Source organism: Trichomycterus rosablanca, chromosome 15 (genome assembly GCF_030014385.1).
Source record: "Trichomycterus rosablanca isolate fTriRos1 chromosome 15, fTriRos1.hap1, whole genome shotgun sequence".
Taxonomy (NCBI): domain Eukaryota; kingdom Metazoa; phylum Chordata; class Actinopteri; order Siluriformes; family Trichomycteridae; genus Trichomycterus; species Trichomycterus rosablanca.
The window spans coordinates 22906729-22923336 of NC_086002.1; the positions used below are offsets into that span (position 1 = coordinate 22906729).

Here is a 16608-nt window from a genome sequence, read left to right on the forward strand (position 1 = left end):
CTACCTGATTTTGTACACTGTTTTGCCCTTTTGATATTAAACTTTCCCTAATTTATACTCTGCGAGCGTCTGGTCACTTTCTGCCTCGTGACATGTTGGTATTTTAATTAAAATATAAAGTATGTAAACAATCGCGATTGTCACATTTCTAACATCTTGTGAAAACGTTCATGCAAATTAACCAAATTAATCGTGAAAATTGCCCAGCCCTAGTTTGATTCTCATCCAGTTTTTGATGCTAACATTTAGATTCTGCTTTTCAATGTTGTGCCTAAACTACAATTACAAAAACTGCCAGATTCAGTCTAGTTTTGTTGCTGTCAGCCTCGTTAGCGCAGTAGGTAACGTGTCAGTCTCATAATCTGAAGGTCGTGAGTTCGATCCTCACACGGGGCAAGGCCTTGTTTAGTTACTGAACCTAATCTAAGCCCAGTTAGCAGACTGGTTTTATGTCATTTAGTGACTTTCATCAGCACTGTAAATAGAACAGGTGGTGAACATACACTTACAGTCAGAAGGGTGTGAGTTTCATTCCATTTTTTATGCTTAGATTTAGATTCTGCATTCCAATATTTATATTTATTATCTAAACTACAACTACAAAAACTGCCAGATTCAGTGTAGACATGTCGCTGTCAGCCTCGTTAGCGCAGTAGGTAGTGTGTCAGTCTAATAATCTGAAGGTCGTGAGTTCGATCCTCACACGGGGCAAGGCCTTTCGGAGACCAGTTTAGTTACTGTGCCTAATCTAAGCCCAGTTAGCAGACTGGTTTCATGTCATTCAGTGACTTTCATCAGCACTGTAAATAGAACAGGTAGTGAACATACATCTACAGTCAGAAAGGTGTGAGTTTGATTCTCATCCAGTTCTTGATGCTAAGATTTAGATTCTGCTTTTCAATATTGTGCCTAAATTTCAGCCAAAGAAATGGTCGGATTCAGATGTCTCCACATGCTTTTGTCAGCCTCGTTAGCGCAGTAGGTAGCGCATCAGTCTCATAATCTGAAGGTCGTGAGTTCGATTCTCACACGGGCAAGGCAGTTGCGGGCTCAGTTTAGTTACTGTGCCTATTCCAGTGTTTTTCAAAGTGAGTGGCATGCCCCCCCTGGGGGGTGCAGAGGCATGACAGGGAAGCCAAGTCTGACGGGCGGAGAAATGAAGCGCGTAACCAATGTTTTAACGTTGGAATCTTTTTTTATGGTGTATAATAAACAAACTGCTTTCAGGTTAGCAGTATTCATTCTGATAGAGAGTCTAGATCAGGGGTGCACAATACGTCGATCGCACAGTACACGCTGGTACATCATTCCTCGTTCAAATAGGTCAGCGTGACTGACATGAAATGTGCCCACTGTTTCTTTAATTTGCGGTTTGTTACCATAACTATGCCTCAGCACGTCTAATCACCGCTAATCTAGAAAGTTTTCATTTAGCCAGTTTGCTGACGGAGACATTTTAACCCCACAATCTGACATTCATATGAAACGCTGCACTTAGGTAAGACAAGCCACTTAAATTACTAATATAGAAAATTTCACTGGATCCTGTAAAAACTACATTTCTACAACTCTACATGAAAAGGTGCTGTAACCATAAACGAATTAGATAGTTAAGCAATAAGCCACGAGAGACTGTGCGTTACTGCTATGATTTTATCACGGGGAAAGATGTTTTAGCAACCTTCCCCATGATAAAATCTCAGTAACGCACGGTCTCGAGTGGCTTATTGCTTTTATAAAATGGTGGTCAACATAAAATACAGTGTACTTTTTTGTACAGTGTTTGCAAATTTATTTTAATTTTTTTATTTTTGAAATAGCAGCCTGATTGATGGAGCAGTCCAGTGATGTCAAAAAGTGGCTTGATAAAGTCAAGTACAACAGAAATTACTGAAATAAAGGTGAAAGCAACATTCATGATTTTTTAAGTTATTTCAACAAAGTTAAACTTGGCCTATTTTTTTCAGCATTTTGGTAGGGGGGCTGACAATTTTTCATCTTCCAAAGGGGGGCGTGACAGAAAAAGTTTACGAGTTTAGTTGTGCCTTAAATACAACTACAAAAACTGCCAGATTCAGTCTAAACATGTTGCTGTCAGCCTCGTTAGTGCAGTAGGTAGCGCGACAGTCTCATAATCTGAAGGTCATGAGTTCGATCCTCACACGGGGCAAGGTCCTTGAGGGACCAGTTTAGTTACTGTGCCTAATCTAAGTCCAGTTAGCCAACTGGTTTCATGTCATTGTGACTTTCATCAGCACTGTAAATAGAACAGGTAGTGAACTTACAGTCAGAAGGGTGTGTTTTATTCTCATCTTGTTCTTGATGCTTACATTTAGATTCTGCTTTTCAATATTGTGCCTAAACTTCAGCCAATGAAATGGTCGGATTCAGATGTCTCCACATGCCTTTGTAAGCCTCCTTAGTGCAGTAGGTAGCGCGTCAGTCTCATAACCTGAAGGTCGTGAGTTCGATCCTCACATGGGGCAAGTCCTTTGAGGGACCAGTTTAGTTAGTGTGCCTAATCCAAGCCCATTTAGCAGACTTTCATCAGCGCTGTAAATAAAACAGGGAATGAACAGTATCTATCTATCTATGGAGGACGAAAATTGACAAAAGTATAAATGAATAAATGTACAAATAAATAATGCAATAAATAAATAAATAAACTAATAAATACATTTTCGTCATGAAAAAGGACATACCGTGTATCACAAAAGTGAGTACACCCCTCACATTTCTGCAGATATTTAAGTATATCTTTTCATGGGACAACACTGACAAAATGACAATTTGACACAATGAAAAGTAGTCTGTGTGCAGCTTATATAACAGTGTAAATTTATTCTTCCCTCAAAATAACTCAAAATACAGCCATTAATGTCTAAACCACCGGCAACAAAAGTGAGTACACCCCTTAGTGAAAGTTCCTGAAGTGTCAATATTTTGTGTGGCCACCATTATTTCCCAGAACTGCCTTAACTCTCCTGGGCATGGAGTTTACCAGAGCTTCACAGGTTGCCACTGGAATGCTTTTCCACTCCTCCATGACGACATCACGGAGCTGGCGGATATTCGAGACTTTGCGCTCCTCCAACTTCCGCTTGAGGATGCCCCAAAGATGTTCTATTGGGTTTAGGTCTGGAGACATTCTTGGCCAGTCCATCACCTTTACCCTCAGCCTCTTCAATAAAGCAGTGGTCGTCTTAGAGGTGTGTTTGGGGTCATTATCATGCTGGAACACTGCCCTGCGACCCAGTTTCCGGAGGGAGGGGATCATGCTCTGCTTCAGTATTTCACAGTACATATTGGAGTTCATGTGTCCCTCAATGAAATGTAACTCCCCAACACCTGCTGCACTCATGCAGCCCCAGACCATGGCATTCCCACCACCATGCTTGACTGTAGGCATGACACACTTATCTTTGTACTCCTCACCTGATTGCCGCCACACATGCTTGAGACCATCTGAACCAAACAAATTAATCTTGGTCTCATCAGACCATAGGACATGGTTCCAGTAATCCATGTCATATTGGTGCTTGTAACTTTATAGTGTTATATCAGTGCTTTATAGTATATATCAGTGCTTGTAACTTTTATAGTGTTCATTTGTATTCCTGGGTAAGGTAAGCTTCTGGTTAAAGTGTATATTTTTTGCTGTAACTTGTTCTAGACTCTATCTTTGTAACTTTGATTATTAACATTGCTAGAATTGAAGTAGCATTTAAGTAGCATTTAACTAGTGTTAAAAAATAGTCTGTTGATGCATTAATCTGTGTTTTGCTGATTGGTTAAAGTGGCTTCAGGTGCCTTTTGTTAGAGGCCTAGGTGTGAATTGAGGGGCAGGGCTAAGCTTAGTATAAAATTAAATCTCCGCTACGTACCGTCTGTAGCGGCTGGTCTTCTCTATCACTAGGTTTTTTCTACTAATCTAAACTAACTTGGGTAAGTACTATCAGTCTCTGACATTGTTTAATCTATCAAACTTTTTCTCAGCATGTGCTACTCAATTATTCCTGTGCTTATATCTCACAGACCCTGCAGACATCAGAGGGCACATTATAGGAACAGCAACGCCAGCAACCTCATCTACCCCCAACTGTTGCAACAGTCTCAAACAGTGGTGGTAGGTGGGGTCTGGAACTGTCAATCAGCCGTCCAGAAAGCTGACTTCATCTCAGCTTTTGCACTTTCTCACAGCCTTGACTTCCTGGCACTGACTGAGACATGGATCACCACCGAGAACTCAGCAACACCAGCAGCCTTATCCTCTGCCTACACCTTCTCTCATACACCGAGAGGATCTGGTAGGGGTGGAGGTACAGGTTTGCTCCTGACCAGGAAATGGCAATTCACTACTGTGAATGTTTCTCACCTTAACATTTCATCCTTTGAATTTCATGCTATTACTGTTACTTTTCCAATTACTCTTCATATCATTGTCATTTACAGACCACCTGGCTCATTGGGAGACTTCATAGAAGAGCTGGATGTTCTTCTGAGTTTCTTCCCTTCAGATGGAACTCCTCTGACTCTTCTTGGTGACTTTAATCTCCCTACACTTCAGTCCTCATGTCTTCTTCCTTTTCTTTCATCTTTCGACCTCCTCTTTAATCACAGCCCTCCGACACACAAAGGAGGCAATCTTCTGGATCTGGTCTTCAGCCATCCAGCTTCTGTTCTGGACCTCACTGTCACCCCACTTCACCTCTCTGACCATCACTTTGTGTCCTTCTCTCTCTGTCTCCCAACTCTTCCTACATCCAACCACGCTTTCACCCTTACAACACGCCCCAATCTTCACTCTTTATCTTCCTCCCTGTTGATCTCCACCATCCTAACTTCACTACCTAACCCTGACATTCTTGCTACCCTTCCACTCAACTCTGCAACTAATACTCTTCTCTCTCAACATCTCTCGATCAGCTCTGTCCTCCTACCCTCAAACGAGGAAAACCTTCTCACCCTGCTCCTTGACTTTCAGATACATTGCGCAGCAACAGAAGAGAATTAAGGTCAGCGGAGGAAATCTAAGCTCTGCGTTGATCTCCACTCCTACCACGATCTGCTGTCCAGGTTCTCATCTGACGTGACTGCTGCAAAAACATCTTTTTACAAAACCAAGCTTGAACAATCTGCTGCTGACCCATGTAAGCTTCATGCTATCCTTTCCTCTCTTCTGAACCCTCCTCCTCCTCCCCCATCTGCCTCTCTCACTGCTACTGACTTTGCAACATTCTTTCAGGACAAGATTGACAAAATCAATCAATCCTTCTCTCCGACTGACCCACTTTCAACTGACCCTCAACCCACCAACACACTCACCAGCTTCACCCCACTCACCATGGACGAGGTTGCACAGCTCCTCTCATCCAGCAATCCCACTACATGCACACTTGACCCTATACCATCTACCATCCTCAAAGACATCTCACAGGACCTAATCCCCTTCATCACACCCATCATCAACAACTCCCTGACATCAGGTGTTGTCCCTACTGCTTTTAAGAAGGTTTAGGTCATTCCCCTTCTTAAGAAACCTACACTAGACACTACAGACATTAACAACTACAGACCTGTCTCACTCCACTCTTTTCTATCCAAAATTCTTGAACATGCTGTCTATAACCAACTATCTGCGTTTCTTACTCAGAATGACCTCCACAATCCGTACCAGTCTGGCTTCAAGGCAATGCATTCTACGGAAACAGCACTTGTAGCTGTTACTGAGAAGCTTCATGAAGCCAAAGCAGCCAAACTGTCATCTGTCCTTATTCTTCTTGACCTCTCTGCAGCCTTCGACACAGTGAATCACAGCATTCTCTTGTCCACTCTCTCCAACCTTGGAGTAACAGTTTCAGCATGGCAATGGATGGCCTCCTACCTGGAAGGGCGCTCCTACCAAGTGTCATGGAGGGGATCCATATCTCCCCCATGCACTCTCTCAACCGGTGTTCCTCAGGGCTCTGTATTTGGCCCACTTCTTTTCTCTATCTACACCCGCTCTCTGGGTAAGGTCATAGCCTCCCATGGCTTCTCCTACCACTCCTATGCAGATGACATTCAGCTCGTTCTGTCATTTCCTCCTTCAGACACACAAGTCTCAGCTCAAATCTCAGCATGTCTGCGAGATATCTCACAATGGATGTCAACTCATCACCTAAAACTTAATCCCAGCAAGACAGAGATGTTACTCATTCCTGGAGATCAGTCTCCAACCCAGGACCTAGTCATTTCTTTGGATGACTCCCAGATCAGACCATCTGATAAGGTAAGAAGTCTTGGTGTTGTTCTTGATAACCAGCTGACATTCTCTCCTCATATAGCCAACATGACGAGAGCGTGTCGGTTCCTCCTGTACAACATCAGGAAGATTCGTCCATTTCTCTCCAGGGAAGCTACCCAGATTCTTGTGCAATCACTTGTAATCTCTCGGTTGGACTACTGCAACTCCCTTCTGGCTGGAGCTCCCATGTCCACTATTAAACCCTTACAGCTCATTCAAAATGCAGCTGCCCGTCTGGTTTTTAACCAGCCCAAACACTGCCACATCACCCCACTGCTGTGTTCTCTTCACTGGCTTCCTGTAGCTGCACGCATTCAGTTTAAAACACTGACGCTCGCCTACAAAGCCAAAAGTGGACCAGCCCCAAGCTACCTTCGTGGTCTAATCAAACCCCGCTCTGTACCACGCAACCTCCGAGCCTCTAGTCTCGCTCGACTTGAGCCTCCATCCAGGATTAAAGGAAGACAAGCATCAAGGCTGTTCTCTGTTCTAGCGCCCAAGTGGTGGAACGAACTTCCTCTGTCTGTCCGAACATCTGAGTCTCTTGCTGTCTTTAAAAAAACGATTAAAAAACCCACGTTTTTAATAAACACTTAGGCTGACTTGTACTTATTTACTAACATTTTGTTCCATTCTTTTCTAAAAAGGCACTTTGGTTCTAACAGGTTTTAGCAGATTTATGTTCTTCAACTGTTGTTTACCTAAACTTGAGAAATGAAATGTTCACTATAGAAGCACTTGTGTAAGTCGCTCTGGATAAGAACGTCTGCTAAATGCTGAAAATGTAAATGGACTTCGGACATGCCTGCCTTATGTTAACCATGTCCAGAAGTGGTGTCAGGTTCTCTGGGCTCAGGAATATCTGGGATGGACCATCACACAGTGGAAATGTCTTTTGTGGTCAGACAAATCAGTATTTCAGATCTTTTTTGGAGAAAATAAAGTTGATCTAGCAAAACATATTAGTACTTGTTTATTTTGGGTTTATATTATCTGCAGTGAAATTTACATGAAGTTTGAATAAAATGTGTTAGTAAATCCACCAAACCCACACCCACATCATCAGTTTCATACCAAACCCAACTGTGTTTTATTTACAGTACTAAAATAATAAAGAATAAAGTTCTTAAATTACTAAAGTAATGACACATATAAATCCCCCCCCCCACAGTTTTGTTCCCTGAACTCAGACAACTCCAGTACACAATTATATAGTCACCATATTACTTCTATTTTTGCACAATATTGCATTTGTGCACCTTACTCTTTAATGTCTGCTGCTGTATAAACCCTACACTGCTCACTGTATATCAGAATATGTTTTTTTTTTACCTCACCTATCATTTACTCTGAACCAGTGGCAGCTCCTGTCAAATCTCTCGCTGGGGCAATTGTTGGATGATGGCCAAGGTGACCCGTTCAATGGGTAAATTAAAGCTTACATAATTAACATCTTAAGTCATGTCAGTTTGCCCTCACAAATAACTTTGAACATGGAGAGAGATCAGCTTTACTATTAATCATAAAATGAAGTAAAGCCTTCACACTAACAATTTAATTCAGTCTTCATCAAATAGCATTTTATTTTAGGTGCAGCAGATCCTGAGGTAATGGTAGTCATGTTGACGAGATCGCTAGCTGCTCCAATTAGGGTTGCCAACTTTCAGAACTGGAAATAAGGAACACCCTGGGCTGGTGGGATGGCGGAAGGCATAGGGTGGAGGGTGAGGTGGTGGGTGTTTACCTGAGCAGGGGGTAGGCGGTTAGGATCGCACTTATAAAAAAAATAATACGTCTTACACCATCATAGGAACATTATCAGAATGTTTTATTTAGGCTATTTAACATTTATTATTTTCATTATTTGTAATAATAAATCAGAACCATATTTTAGGCAAAACAACATAAAAAACATAATGTAACATTTTTTCTCAATAGTGCAAACAATATTTTTACATAATCCATCTTCACACTGACATGCAGCCCCGGTTCTGGACTGCGTTGCTTAGTGGGGCAGTGAGAAAAGTGCCAGCCCAAGCACGTAAGTGTGAGCCCTCCCGGAACTCATTTTGCATTGCACTCAAAATGCATTGCAGTGCCTGCAGTTCGAAAAAAAAGCTTTAACATAAGAGTCGATTTTCAATCAGACTTTAGTCCATACTGTACGGAACACAACTCGACACTGATTGGACTACGATATTCCGACAGACAGACAGGTCACAGCTAGTTTAACACTGCAAGAAAGGAAGGAGCCGCCCCTGCTCTGAACCATGTACTGACCAACACCACTCTTGTCTCTGGTCCTGTCCCTCTCAGTCTCTTTAGATTAAAATTGTTTTGTGTATTTGTTGTAGGTCTTTGTATTTATTATACTGTTTTTATTTTATCTGCATTTGTGTATATCATATTGTTTTTCACTTATGTGTTCTGTGTTTTAACAGCATATTGGAAGGGTATATACAGTTAAGCTGGAAAGTCTGCACACCCCTTTTACCTTCTCCATGTTTAATTATGTTACAGACTCATTCTATAATAGAATTTTTTCCTCAAACATTAACACACAATCACCAATAAATACAAAGTGAAAACAGGGTTTAGATAATATGCAATTTTATTTTACAGACATAAATCCTTTATTTAGGGGTTACGTATCTGTACACACCCTTAGCTCAAAGCTTGGATGATGCATGCTTGGCAGCAATTACAGCTTCAAGGCATCTTGGGAAAGAAGCTACAAGCTTGGCACACTTGTTTCTGGACTATTTTGCCCAATCCTCTTGGCATATCCTTGCAAACTCCATCAGGTTGGATGGGGAGCATTTGTACACAGCCATTTTCATCTCCTTCCACAGATGCTCCACTGGATTCAGGTGTGGACTCTCAAGGACATGAACAGACTTTCTCTAAAGCCACTCCTTTGTTCTCTATGGGTGTGTGCTTCGGGTCATTGTCAAGAGCACAAGCCTAAACTAAACACCAGTGATCTCTAATCCCTCAGATAAAACTGTATCTACAATCATTATTCATCAGTAGCTGATATAACCACATGGGTGAGGGATTATATTGGTAAACCTTTGTAAAGCACAACAATACGGAGTTACAGGGGTTGGACAAAATAACTGAAACACCTGTCATTTTAGTGTGGGAGGTTTCATGGCTAAATTGGACCAGTCTGGTGGCCAATCTTCATTAATTGCACATTGCACCAGTAAGAGCAGAGTGTGAAGGTTCAATTAGCAGGGTAAGAGCACAGTTTTGCTCAAAATATTGCAATGCACACAACATTATGGGTGACATACCAGAGTTCAAAAGAGGACAAATTGTTGGTGCACGTCTTGCTGGCGCATCTGTGACCAAGACAGCAAGTCTTTGTGATGTATCAAGAGCCACGGTATCCAGGGTAATGTCAGCATACCACCAAGAAGGACAAACCACATCCAACAGGATTAACTGTGGACGCAAGAGGAAGCTGTCTGAAAGGGATGTTCGGGTGCTAACCCGGATTGTATCCAAAAAACATAAATCCACGGCTGCCCAAATCACGGCAGAATTAAATGTGCACCTCAACTCTCCTGTTTCCACCAGAACTGTCCGTCGGGAGCTCCACAGGGTCAATATACACGGCCGGGCTGCTATAGCCAAACCTTTGGTCACTCGTGCCAATGCCAAACGTCGGTTTCAATGGTGCAAGGAGCGCAAATCTTGGGCTGTGGACAATGTGAAACATGTATTGTTCTCTGATGAGTCCACCTTTACTGTTTTCCCCACATCCGGGAGAGTTACGGTGTGGAGAAGCCCCAAAGAAGCGTACCACCCAGACTGTTGCATGCCCAGAGTGAAGCATGGGGGTGGATCAGTGATGGTTTGGGCTGCCATATCATGGCATTCCCTTGGCCCAATACTTGTGCTAGATGGGCGCGTCACTGCCAAGGACTACCGAACCATTCTGGAGGACCATGTGCATCCAATGGCGGTGCCGTGTATCAGGATGACAATGCACCAATACACACAGCAAGACTGGTGAAAGATTGGTTTGATGAACATGAAAGTGAAGTTGAACATCTCCCATGGCCTGCACAGTCACCAGATCTAAATATTATTGAGCCACTTTGGGGTGTTTTGGAGAAGCGAGTCAGGAAACGTTTTCCTCCACCAGCATCACGTAGTGACCTGGCCACTATCCTGCAAGAAGAATGGCTTAAAATCCCTCTGACCACTGTGCAGGACTTGTATATGTCATTTCCAAGACGAATTGACGCTGTATTGGCCGCAAAAGGAGGCCCTACACCATACTAATAAATTATTGTGGTCTAAAACAGTAGTTAAACAGTAGTCATGGTGATGGTGAACGCTGGCGCATTTGGCTGCCGCTACCGTTGCCGTATTTTGTTTTATTTTATTTTATTTTTATCGTAATTTTCTTTCATTTTCATCTTTTCGCACACTCCTGTGGTCACTAGCCATTTGTGCATTTTTGGGTCGTGAGAGATAATGCTGGTGCGTTTGAATGCCGCTTCTCCCCCGGTGAAACTGTTTGAACGGAAACATTGCACGAAACATTTGACTGGATTTTATGCATTGGATTTGGGATCTTTTTTACTGTGCTTGTGCTGCTGATGCTTCTATGATGTGGAGCGGTGTATCCGGAGCAGTGAGAGTTAGCGGATTAACTGTTTTCTGTGTCCACTGCTCTGTGTAACATCTGCTGTTGTGTCTAACTGTCAGTGTGGATGGTTTTGAATTGCTCCTTTGGCTGCTGGGATTGGATGGCTGGAGTCTCTGCAACTTTTCTGGTCTAGACAACGTCTCATCATGACGATGGAGCGCTCTTACAGTGAACTCTATGCTCTGGGACATTCACGGTATAAACCTCCAACATCTTTACTGCTCCACCGCGACCCTGGTATTTTGCAAAGGCCTAAATATTCCCACCGAGCCTCAGGTCGGACTTCTGTTTACCAACAGCATGCTAACAGCAACATTCCCTCACTCTGGTCACTGCAACGCCGTGAGGTTGCCAAGGTGATGCTAGGCTCCTCCCACCAGAAGTACAGAAATCTCATCTGCAGCAGTGTTCAAAACCCTCAAAACATCTTTTCCAGCTGACTCAGAACTGTGCCACATGTTTGGTGTTTCCTATCTTTGTAAATGTGTATTTTATTTATTTCTTGCTTAGTAAATGTGTATTTTATTTATTTCTTGCTTAGTAAATGTGTATTTTATTTATTTATTGCCTAGTAAATGTGTATTTTATTTATTTCTTGCTTAGTAAATGTGTATTTTATTTATTTATTGCTAAATGTGTATTTTATTTATTTCTTGCTTAGTAAATGTGTATTTTATTTATTTCTTGCTTAGTAAATGTGTATTTTATTTATTTCTTGCTTAGTAAATGTGTATTTTATTTATTTATTGCTTAGTAAATGTGTATTTTATTTATTTCTTGCCTAGTAAATGTGTATTTTATTTATTTATTGCTTAGTAAATGTGTATTTTATTTATTTAATGCTAAATGTGTATTTTATTTTTTATTTTTTTTTGCTTAGTAAATGTGTATTTTATTTTTTTTGCTTAGATTTTCTATATTCTTATTGTACAGTGTCCTTGGGTGTCATGAAAGGCGCTTTTCAAATAAAATAAATTATTATTATTATAAAACCAGGTGTTTCAGTTATTTTGTCCAACCCCTGTATATATACAGTATATATACAGTATATATATAATAATAATAATAATAATACATTTTATTTATATAGCGCTTTTCAAGATACTCAAAGACGCTTTACATAAGACAAATAATCAAAACAAATACGTACATACACCATACAAATCATAGTACAAAAACAAAATAGTACATCAACATCAAGAATAATTAAGATAAAAACAAAGAGAGCAGCATAAGACAGTTCATTAAAAATTAGCTAAATTATGAGAGAGAACAACAAATATAGAACAATTTCTTAAAATTAGACAGAAACAGGACAGATTCACATGCAATCAGGAAACTGAAAACTTTACAAGTTTTAGGATCTAGGACTTCACATTTCTGTCGTGATCTAAGTATAAAAACTATTAAAAAGAATAGCAAAAATAAAAGCATTTATTTCGTGTTGTTACAAGTTAAATGCCATTTTGAATAGATGAGTTTTGAGAAGTGACTTGAATTTGGACAGGTCAGGACAATCTCGTAGGTGTTTGGGGAGAGCATTCCATAAAGATGGAGCAGCTATGGAAAAGGCCCTGTCACCCCAGGTCCGGTGCTTGGTCCTAGAGGGTATGGACAGTAGGTTAGCCTCAGAAGAGCGAAGGCTACGGGAGGGAATGTGATGATGGAGCAGGTCGGTGAGGTAGGATGGGGCCTGATTATGGAGAGCTTTGTGAGTGAATAGAAGAATTTTGAATTGAATGCGTTGAGCAACGGGAAGCCAATGAAGTTTTTGGAGAACAGGTGTAATATGATCACGGGAGCGAGTATGAGTAAGGAGGCGAGCAGCTGAATTCTGGATATACTGAAGTTTTTTTAGGATTTTGTTAGATGTACCATAAAGGATGCTATTGCAATAATCAATTATGGATGTAATAAAAGCATGAATCAAGGTTTCGGCGGCAGAAAAGGAGAGTGATGGACGTAGACGTGCTATGTTTTTTAGATGAAAGAAAGCAGTTTTGGTGATGTGATTTACATGGCGGTCAAAAGAGAGGTTGCTATCAAAAATTACACCAAGATTTCGGATGTTAGAAGACGGAGACAAAGTGTCATTATCAATGGTAATTTGAAAATTTTTTGTGGTTTTTGCCAGGGTTGTAGGACCTACGATGATCATATCTGATTTTTCACAGTTTAATTTGAGGAAATTAGCTTTCATCCACAATTTCATTTCAGTGATGCAATTTGTCAGAGTGGAGTGAAGTTCAGTATTAATGGATTTGGAGGAGATGTAAAGCTGAATATCATCAGCATAGCAGTGGAAATGTAAACCATGCCGACGTATGATGTCACCAAGGGGGAGCATATAAAGAATAAACAAAAGGGGACCTAACACTGAGCCTTGGGGAACGCCTTGGGACAGTGGAGCAATGGCAGAACTACAATTGTTGATATTAACAAACTGTTGTCTGTTTACGAGATATGACCTTAACCACAAAAGGGCGGTACCAGTGATGTTGACAGAGGATTCAAGGCGGGACAGAAGAATGGAGTGATTAATGGTGTCAAAAGCTGCAGTAAGATCAAGGAGGACAAGAATATTAATTTGTCCAGAGTCTGAGGAAAGAAGAAGGTCATTTGTGACTTTGAGGAGGGCTGACTCAGTGCTGTGCTGGGGGCGGAAACCAGACTGAAATGATTCAAATAGATTATTGGAATTTAGGTGATCTTTGAGCTGTGAGACAACAACACGTTCCAGTATTTTCGACAGAAATGGAAGATTGGAAATGGGCCGAAAGTTACTCATAATGTTAGAGTCAAGTCCAGGTTTTTTAAGTATGGGAGTAACAGCAGCCAATTTGAGTGATTGAGGGACTGAGCCAGAACTAAGAGAGGAATTGATTATCTCTGTGATAAGTGATGAGATAACTGGAAAACAACCCTTAACAAGTTTTGATGGAGCAGGATCCAAAACACAAGTGGAGCTTCGCATCCCTGTCAAGATCTCAGATAGGTCCAAATGAGACACAGGTGAGAACTGAGACAGAGGCTGGGTAATAAATTGAGGTGAGATAGGCGGAGAAACAGAGATGACAGGGGAAACTGTCAGAAAATTGTGGATATTCTCAACTTTTGTTTGAAAAAATGAGAGGTAAGAGTTACACTTGTCAACTGTAAAGGAATTGGTAGTATTGTCAACTGGTTTGAGAAGTTTATTTATTGTGGAAAAGAGAGTCTTAGGATTTGTTGATCCAGCATGTATGAGTTCGGAATAGTAAGTGGATCGGGCTGCCGTAAGAGCGTCTTTGTAATGTTGAAGATAATCAGAATAAATCTGATAATGTACTGTTAGACCGGTTTTCTTATAAAGTCTTTCAAGCTGGCGTTTAGGGGATTTCATTTGGTGAAGCTCAATTGTGTACCATGGTGCGGAATGACTAAATGAAACAAATTTGGTTCTCAAAGGAGCCAGCTCATCAAGACATGAGGCGAGTATGTCATTATAGTAATCGATATATATATATATATATAGTATATATACTGTATGTGTGATAAGTTAAAATGATAATGCACTGTCATGCTGTAAAAAAAATAGTAAAATTTGCACTATATAAAAAAGGGGTCCTAAATGGTTAAAAAGTGAAGCTATATTATCTATGTAGCGTTATCTGTGACACAGGTCTTGATCCACTAGTCGGAGATCGATAGTTTTTTCCTCCACTAGTGATGCTGGGGAAATCGTGGTGTTTTTCTCATTCCAGTAAAAGTTCTCACTGAAAAAACATCGCTTTATCACTCTCGTGATTATTTCTCCCCATTTTCAGGTATAATGTGTGCATTTTATGTTGTTCAGTGATTGTAATAGCTTTTTAATATAAGTCCAGATTTCAGAAGAAAGTGTATGTTCAAGTTTGAAAGTTGTAGCGAAGTTTGTGTGTGTGTGTGTGTGTGTGTGTGTGTGTGAGTGTGTGAGTGTGTGAGTGAAGCCCCAGCTCGTTAGCTGCATTAAACTCATGGTTAATTGTAATGCAGTCACCATTTTGTGAATCCACATGTGCATGTTAATAAATGTATTAGCAAATTGTTTGTACATTGACCTGTAGTAAGTCATGTCAGTTTAATGAGAGTTAACTCAGTTTTAGTTTCACATTTCTTACCAGTGTTGGAAGTGAGAAATATCTCAGGAAAACATTGTTAATGAGTTGTATATTATTATATACAGTGTATCACAAAAGTGAGTACACCCCTCACATTTCTGCAAATATTTCATTATATCTTTTCATGGGACAACACTATAGACATGAAACTTGGATATAACTTAGAGTAGTCAGTGTACAGCTTGTATAGCAGTGTAGATTTACTGTCTTCTGAAAATAACTCAACACACAGCCATTAATGTCTAAATAGCTGGCAACATAAGTGAGTACACCCCACAGTGAACATGTCCAAATTGTGCCCAAATGTGTCGTTGTCCCTCCCTGGTGTCATGTGTCAAGGTCCCAGGTGTAAATGGGGAGCAGGGCTGTTAAATTTGGTGTTTTGGGTACAATTCTCTCATACTGGCCACTGGATATTCAACATGGCACCTCATGGCAAATAACTCTCTGAGGATGTGAGAAATAGAATTGTTGCTCTCCACAAAGATGGCCTGGGCTATAAGAAGATTGCCAACACCCTGAAACTGAGCTACAGCATGGTGGCCAAGGTCATACAGCGGTTTTCCAGGACAGGTTCCACTCGGAACAGGCTTCGCCAGGGTCGACCAAAGAAGTTGAGTCCACGTGTTCGGCGTCATATCCAGAGGTTGGCTTTAATAAATAGACACATGAGTGCTGCCAGCATTGCTGCAGAGGTTGAAGACGTGGGAGGTCAGCCTGTCAGTGCTCAGACCATACGCCGCACACTGCATCAACTCGGTCTGCATGGTCGTCATCCCAGAAGGAAGCTGACGCACAAGAAAGCCCGCAAACAGTTTGCTGAAGACAAGCAGTCCAAGAACATGGATTACTGGAATGCCCTGTGGTCTGACGAGACCAAGATAAACTTGTTTGGCTCAGATGGTGTCCAGCATGTGTGGCGGCGCCCTGGTGAGAAGTACCAAGACAACTGTATCTTGCCTACAGTCAAGCATGGTGGTGGTAGCATCATGGTCTTGGGCTGCATGAGTGTTGCTGGCACTGGGGAGCTGCAGTTCATTGAGGGAAACATGAATTCCAACATGTACTGTGACATTCTGAAACAGAGCATGATCCCCTCCCTTCGAAAACTGGGCATCATGGCAGTTTTCCAACAGGATAACGACCCCAAACACAAGCTCCAAGATGACAACTGCCTTGCTGAGGAAGCTGAAGGTAAAGGTGATGGACTAAACCCAATTGAGCACCTGTGGCGCATCCTCAAGTGGAAGGTGGAGGAGTTCAAGGTGTCTAACATCCACCAGCTCCGTGATGTCATCATGGAGGAGTGGAAGAGGATTCCAGTAGCAACCTGTGCAGCTCTGGTGAATTCCATGCCCAGGAGGGTTAAGGCAGTGCTGGATAATAATGGTGGTCACACAAAATATTGACACTTTGGGCACAATTTGGACATGTTCACTGTGGGGTGTACTCACTTATGTTGCCAGCCATTTAGACATTAATGGCTGTGTGTTGAGTTATTTTCAGAAGACAGTAAA

General features: G+C 41.4%; 4 non-coding genes across 4 annotated transcripts; all 4 read left to right on the forward strand.

Moving 5' to 3' along the window:
• The first annotated feature begins 323 nt into the window (after positions 1-323).
• On the forward strand, positions 324-396 carry trnam-cau (transfer RNA methionine (anticodon CAU)). The gene has a single exon. It is a non-coding gene; the product is annotated as a tRNA-Met (tRNA).
• Positions 397-638: 242 nt separating this feature from the next.
• trnai-aau (transfer RNA isoleucine (anticodon AAU)) lies at positions 639-711 on the forward strand. The gene has a single exon. It is a non-coding gene; the product is annotated as a tRNA-Ile (tRNA).
• A 253-nt stretch (positions 712-964) lies between these two features.
• On the forward strand, positions 965-1041 carry trnam-cau (transfer RNA methionine (anticodon CAU)). The gene has a single exon. It is a non-coding gene; the product is annotated as a tRNA-Met (tRNA).
• Positions 1042-2413: 1372 nt separating this feature from the next.
• Positions 2414-2486, forward strand: trnam-cau (transfer RNA methionine (anticodon CAU)). The gene has a single exon. It is a non-coding gene; the product is annotated as a tRNA-Met (tRNA).
• The last annotated feature ends 14122 nt before the right edge of the window (positions 2487-16608 follow it).